Source organism: Oncorhynchus mykiss, chromosome 11 (genome assembly GCF_013265735.2).
Source record: "Oncorhynchus mykiss isolate Arlee chromosome 11, USDA_OmykA_1.1, whole genome shotgun sequence".
Lineage (NCBI taxonomy): Eukaryota > Metazoa > Chordata > Actinopteri > Salmoniformes > Salmonidae > Oncorhynchus > Oncorhynchus mykiss.
This window is the reverse complement of record NC_048575.1, coordinates 41,581,364-41,588,829: the sequence shown is the minus strand read 5'-3', so window position 1 is coordinate 41,588,829 and position 7,466 is coordinate 41,581,364. Positions and strand designations below refer to the sequence as shown.

The following is a 7,466-nucleotide window of genomic DNA, read 5'->3' as shown; positions in this document are numbered from 1 at the left end:
GCTAGGATGTACTAATACAGGAGAATGTACTACATGGTGTTTCAACAACAATGTATGTCAATAAGTCATTGTTTTAGTCAAAGTATGATATATTTGGAGGTCATGCAAATCTGTGTAAATGCGGTGTCTTTTCCTATGATATACAAATGCTACCAAAAGGTTGCACCGTGTAGAAAACTGCATATCAGCCATCTTTCAATAGTTATTCATCTTACTGGAGCCGATTCTTATCCGGAATCATCCATGTTAAATGTAGATGTATTTAGAAACATATTCTATTCTTATTTACAATAAAAAAAGTCACTCCGAAATGACCATTCATTTCTATGGGGCACAAAATAATCTGAAATGTAACCAAAATAAACAGCAAATGCAACCAAAGTGTAGTCACAAGCTTAATATAAATCATTGTGTGCTAGGAATATATGAGCAAAAACTGAAACTTTTGACTACTTTAATACACAAGTGAATGTCCCAATACTTTTGATCCCTAAAATGAGGGGAGTGATGTATAAAAAATGGTGTAGATTCTAAACGATTCACCCAATGTGGATGAAAAAAAACCTCAAATTAAAGCTGACAGTCTGCACTTTAATGTCATAATCATTGTATCATTTCAAATCCAAAGTGCTGGAGTTGAGACAAAACATGTGTCACTGTCCCAATACATACGGAGCACACTGTGCGTACAAAACAGTAACACAGACGGGGTTAAAGCACCAGCGAAAACAAAGACATCACATGGTTAGCTTCTTACAATGTTTATTTTATCCAGTAAATGTGCATGGCTTGCGTTTAGCACACAATTGGATATACAATGACTAACTGTGTTACAACATGTTGATTTCATTTTGACAAAAAGGTGTCAACGAGTGGACACGTTTTGCTGGCTACGGGGTAATCCATTTCAAAATGTGATTGTTTAAGTTCAAATACAATTACCGTACGTGTTTCTGTGTGCGAGGGTGTGTGTGTGTGTGCGTTTGCGCACGTGCTCAGTCCACACCACCCATTCACCGGTCCTTGCCTCCACTGACTTGACCAGACCCTGGCCCATGACCCTGAAGGCCACGTTGGGGACAGTGTGAGGAGCCTCCCCACTCACCTCAACACGATGAGCCACCATTTGTGAGGTCTGGAAGAGGGCGAGACACATGACCGGGGGGGGGGGGGGGGGGGGGGGGGGTACACAAAGAAATGTATAAGCAGAAATTGAGATTTTTCTGTCTTTATCTTGGAAGGCAGTGGGCTGAAGGCTTTGGGCTTCAATGGAACAATTAATAGCTGTTCCATTGATACGTGTGCCTGTGTGCTTCGGCTCAATCTGCTTCTCAATTAATAAACTGATTAGGCAAGTGCTACTGTGCATCCTTGGTGCATTTCAATCTATGTTTCGGTCTCATTCACTGTGGGTGCACTGCAGTGCTCCAAAATGAAAGTGCACATTTGCCATCAATGTGAAAGTGGCAGATGGCGCAAACGCACAAGTTCTTCCTCAGGCACATGAACATGTTCGTTTATGATGCTTCTTCTGCACGTCACAAGGTAGGACTATTGAATTCAAAGCTCTTTGACAGAAACACATAAAAAGATGCCAGGTCTGGAGAACAGCTAGTTTGAGCATTGTAATCAAGTGGTTGAGGTGGAGCTGGCAAGCTAAATGAGATGAGAAGCTGCCGGCTTTATCACCCCATGTTGCGGTGTGCTGCCGTATTTCTCAACGTACTCTATCAAACAGCAGACATGAAAAAAATATCTTCAACTGAAGTGGACAGGGACAAAAAGCAAATTGGTGAGCATTAAATTAACTTTTTATTGTTATATAAGCCATATCCATTGTATGTCTATAACAGCAGAAATTGAGAAAAAAATATTCTTAATGCCATTTTGAATTAATGTAATATTGTATTGGTGATATAACGTCACAAACGGAATGTGTATGGCATTACAGATGAGTGATTTATAAGAGATGCTTGAAAAGTTAAAAAGCAATAGGGGTCCGTATCATGAAAAGAAACAGCCAGTTGCCTATGGTGAGTGAGATACATCCTTTCTACCTTTACCATTTTTACTAAGTAGTAATAGTGATAACGATATGTGTGGACCCTCAAAGTGTGACGCAGGAGAGCGGTGTGCCTTGAGGAAGGGTCCAAGGATAGGGAAACTGACTGCCGACTAACAAGACCATGTAATTCATTTATACTCCGCTGTTTATGATGGCACCTCTACTTTTAGACTTACTATAGTTACAGCTCTAAATGTAAAAAAAATCATTGGTAAAACTGGTGCTCCCAACTTCTAAAAGTTAGGAGCACCGGAAATATTTGTAAAGAATTTAACATGGAACGGTTGCTATAGCCTGTATTTGGCCTACATGTATTCTAGATACTTCTGAAGCACATGTTGTGCCCTAGAAACTAATATGTAAACCTGTAAATGCATTTGTTAATTATAAAAAGCTAAAATGGCATTTGTAGAATATTAGGTTTCAACATTGTATAAAATCACAATTTTCTTGTTGAGATGCTGTCACGATCGTCGTAAGAAGCAGACCAAAATGCAGCGTGGTATGTGTTCATGATGATGTTTTAATTAAAGAAAGCACTGAACACTCAATACAAAAACAATAAACGAATAACGACCGTGAATCTATAATAAGAACTGTGCTGACACAAGCAACTAACATAGACAATCACCCACAAAGTACCCACAGAATATGGCTGCCTGAATATGGTTCCCAATCAGAGACAACGATAGACAGCTGCCTCTAATTGAGAACCAATCTAGGCAACCATAGACATACAATTTACCTAGAAAGGAAACAGCCCCATAAACATACAAAACCCCTAAACAAGACAAAAACACATACATCACCCATGTCACACCCTGACCTAACCAAAATAACAAGGAAAACAAAGAATATTAAGGTCAGGGTGTGACAGATGCATTGCATGGACAATTGTAGTTCACCCAAATTACATTGGTTTCCTTACCCTGTAAGCGGTCTTTGGACAAGGTATGACAGCATCCAGTTTCCCCTGGCACTGTTTCCACATGCTAACGGTTTAGCATTCGTGGCACAAATCCCATTAAAGTCAGAGGAATGATGCTAGCATGTTACAAGTTCAAATCATCTACTAGTTACTTTGTTGAGCTTCGATTTGAGATACTTTCGGATGATTTGGACATGACGCGCGAAAAAATGTCATATCGGTCCCATGACTTAAATGGGATTTGTGCCAGAAATGCTAAAACTTTAGGATAAGGAAACCAATGATTCATTTTGCAATTTGGGTGAACTATCCCTTTAAGAACATTGTGTGTGATGACATGCAAGAGATCCGTCATTCATTACTATGATCATTGATCTCCTGAAAAATATATAGCCCTTTTTCTTTCTTTCTGTGCCCCCAAATGTTTGAATATACTGGTAAAGTTATCCGGTTGTTAGCTAGCTAGCTAATGAGGTAACATGACTGAACAAGGCGTAAATGAATGGCCCACGAGTAGCTTAAGAATGGCCCGAGACATGTTTATGAAAGTAAAAACGCAGACATCTAATCCGCTATAGGAAGGAAAAAAATGTTGTGCGGGTAATTTGGGTCATATCTTCTGGACTGCTAGGGCTAGAAACAATTTTAAAAAATGCTATTGTAAAAATGGTACAACCATGATGCTAACGAATATTCACTCAATCGTTTCTCTAGGGCACTTGGAAAACAACAGTAGAGTGAAGTATAATTATTAGAAAAAAATCTTATCTGAGTAATTTCTCTTGTAGGTGCACTGGTGCTCCAAAATTGCAATTGTAGGTAGCACAGCAAAATATTTAGATGCATATGCGACCAAAATGGTCGCACTTTAGAGCCTTGACGAAACTACTCAATACACAGACGGGATTTTTTATTTTTTTTGCCGGCCTTTGACAGTGTGAGAGTTAGTACACCGCAGTTCAATCATTTGATACAAGTTTGTATTCTATTTCTTCTCTTTCAAGTCTGAGTCTGTTACTATGTTGTGTACAATGGGCTGTTGTGTACAATGCTATTGGATGACTGTACTAGTGACTATACTGGATGTGTGTCCGTGTTCTAACCTGTCCAGATGGAGCCTATTTGGTCCAGATTGACAGCGTCTTGTCTTTGGGCGTGGCAACGAACATGACAGGCAGAAACTCTGGAGATGAAGTCATTCTTGATCTCAGTGTCGTCAGCCCCTACAGATGAGGACAGGACAGAGTATGGGATGAGGAGAGAGAGTGTGGGATGAGGAGAGTGTGGGGTTAGGAGAGAGAGTGGGGGGAAAGTAAGTCTACATATGAAGCACATCAGCGACAGAGAGAACAACCCCATTGGCATTTAGAGGTCTGTCATTTTTATCATAGGTACACTTCAACTGTGAGAGACGGAATCTAATACAAAAATCCAGAAAATCACATTGTATGATTTTTAAGTAATTAATTTGCATTTTATTGCATGACATAAGTATTTGATCACCTACCAAGCAGTAAGAATTCTGTCTCTCAAAGACCTGTTAGTTTTTCTTTAAGAAGCCTCCTGTTCTCCACTCATTACCTGTATTAACTGCACCTGTTTGAACTCGTTACCTGTTTAAAAGACACCTCACCACACACTCAATCGAACAGACTACAACCTCTCCACACATCGTGGGGCATCAATGATCATGAGGAAGGTGAGGGATCAGCCCAGAACTACACGGCAGGACCTGGTCAATGACCTGAAGAAAGGGACCACAGTCTCAAAGAAAACCATTAGTAACACACTACGTCGTCATGGATTAAAATCCTGCAGCACACGCAAGGTCCCCCTGCTCAAGCCAGCGCATGTCCAGGCGCGTCTGAAGTTTGCCAATGACCATCTGGATCCAGAGGAGGAATGGGAGAAGGTCATGTGGTCTGATGAGACAAACATAGAGCTTTTTGGTCTAAACTCCACTCGCCGTGTTTGGAGGAAGAAGGATGAGTACAATCCCAAGAACCATCCCAACTGTGAAACATCATTCTTTGGGGATTCTTTTCTGCAAAGGGGACAGGACGACTGCATCGTATTGAGGGGAGGATGGATGGGGCCATGTATGGCGAGATCTTGGCCAACAACCTCCTTCCCTCAGTAAGAGCATTGAAGATGGGTCGTGGCTGGGTCTTCCAGCATGACAATGACCGAAACACACAGCCAGGGCAACTAAGGAGTGGCTCCGTAAGAAGCATCTCAAGGTCCTGGAATGGCTTAGCCAGTCTCCAGACCTGAACCCAATAGAAAATCTTCGGAGGCAGCTGAAAGTCCGTATTGCCCAGCGACAGCCCCGAAACCTGAAGGATCTGGAGAATATCTGTTTGGAGGAGTGGGCCAAAATCCCTGCTGCAGTGTGTGCAAACCTGGTCAAGAACTACAGGAAACAAATTATCTCTGTAATTGCAAACAAAGGTTTCTGTACCAAATATTAAGTTCTGCTTTTCTGATGTATCAAATACTTACAGTGCCTTGCGAAAGTATTCGGCCCTGTTGAACTTTGCGACCTTTTGCCACATTTCAGGCTTCAAACATAAAGATATAAAACTGTATTTTTTTGTGAAGAATCAACAACAAGTGGGACACAATCATGAAGTGTAACGACATTTATTGGATATTTCAAACTTTTTTAACAAATCAAAAACTGAAAAATTGGGCGTGCAAAATTATTCAGCCCCTTTACTTTCAGTGCAGCAAACTCTCTCCAGAAGTTCAGTGAGGATCTCTGAATGATCCAATGTTGACCTAAATGACTAATGATGATAAATACAATCCACCTGTGTGTAATCAAGTCTCCGTATAAATGCACCTGCACTGTGATAGTCTCAGAGGTCCGTTAAAAGCGCAGAGAGCATCATGAAGAACAAGGAACACACCAGGCAGGTCCGAGATACTGTTGTGAAGATTGTGTCCCACTTGTTGTTGATTCTTCACAAAAAAAATACAGTTTTATATCTTTATGTTTGAAGCCTGAAATGTGGCAAAAGGTCACAAAGTTCAAGGGGGCCGAATACTTTCACAAGGCACTGTATGTCATGCAATAAAACGCAAATTAATTACTTAAAAATCATACAATGTGATTTTCTGGATTTTTGTTTCAGATTCCGTCTCACAGTTGAAGTGTACCTATGATTAAAAATTACAGACCTCTACATGCTTTGTAAGTAGGAAAACCTGCAAAATCAGCAGTGTATCAAATACTTGTTCTCCCCACTGTATATGTTAATAAGATACAATATACATCCACATTGTGTGTGTGTGCGCTCACCGGTGAGCTGGTTGTTGAGGTTGACCACCGGGGGTTGTTTCTCCAGTCGAAGGGAGGAGAGCAGGTGGAGGAAGCGAAGGAGGAGACCTGAGAGAAAGAGACCGGAAGAGAAAGAGACATGGAGAACAAGAGAAAGAAAGCAAGAGAACAGGTGAGACAAGAGTGAGCAAGAGACAGCAAGAACGAGAGAAAGAAGGGGTAGATGAACAAAGAGAAAAGAGGGAGAGAGAGGGGTTGTATCAGTCATGTGGTACATGAGGGTGACGAGGGAGAGAGAGAGAGAGAGAGAGAGAGAGGGAAAGGGTCAGCGATAGACTGATATGCAGGTAGCTAATTACCCTGGAGGAGTGAAGGCGGACGGCTGCAGGAAGAGGGACGCCACCAGCAGGTCAGCAGTGTCCTCTTATGTCATCACTGAAGAGGTCCCAGCCAGCGCTTGAGCAGGCGACACACCGCCCCAAAGTATGGGTGGAGTTGCTAGAGCCTAGAACACACAACCACAAACATTAAGATGCGTGTGTTCGTTTGAGTGCGAGAGAGAGTAAAAATGTGTAAAGCTAAAGTGTTAGCTGAAAGGGAGTGATGTGGAGAGAGAATATGTAGAGCTAATGTTAGCTGATAGAAGGAGCGCTCCAGTGTAAAGGTAGTGCCTGACCCATGCAGGTGAGTAGGGGCCGGTGTATGGTTGCCATCTCCAGGGCTTGAGCCTCCTTGTTGTCCCTGATGATAAGGAGTCCTTCTGGACACACTCTCCCTCAGGACGTGGCTCCCGGTGGTAAGCTACCTGTATCCTGAACGCCAAGCCATCCTTGACACACACACACACACACACACCACAGTTAGTCAAGGTGCCTGATAAGAGTGCTTCCCTATACTAGTCATGAATTAACATTGCCATATGGTTGAGAAATTTCACATGGCAAATGGACAGCCCTTTATGTGACGTCCACGGGTGCACAAAAAAAATAGGCGACGGCCTCAGGTTGCCCCCCAAGGCCTGGTCTTCCAGGAAGTAAAAAAAAACAAGTTTCCAGGACACTCAGTTTCAAAGATATAAAAAAAAATGAATTTGACTTTTTTTATGCTGTACCGGAGAATTCCACCATATGGCGACTGACTACATGGCAAATTTCATTACCAAAATGGACATGGCTGTTTCTCATAAACGG

The 7,466-nt window shown here is 41.9% G+C and overlaps 1 long non-coding RNA gene across 1 annotated transcript; it reads right to left on the bottom strand.

Moving 5' to 3' along the window:
- Positions 1-3,005: 3,005 nt before the first annotated feature.
- On the bottom strand, positions 3,006-7,103 carry LOC118936418. The gene is made up of 4 exons (XR_005034630.1): positions 6,953-7,103; positions 6,636-6,781; positions 6,298-6,384; positions 3,006-4,216 (listed from the first exon to the last, which is right to left on the bottom strand). It is a non-coding gene; the product is annotated as an uncharacterized LOC118936418 (long non-coding RNA).
- Between the last annotated feature and the right edge of the window lie 363 nt (positions 7,104-7,466).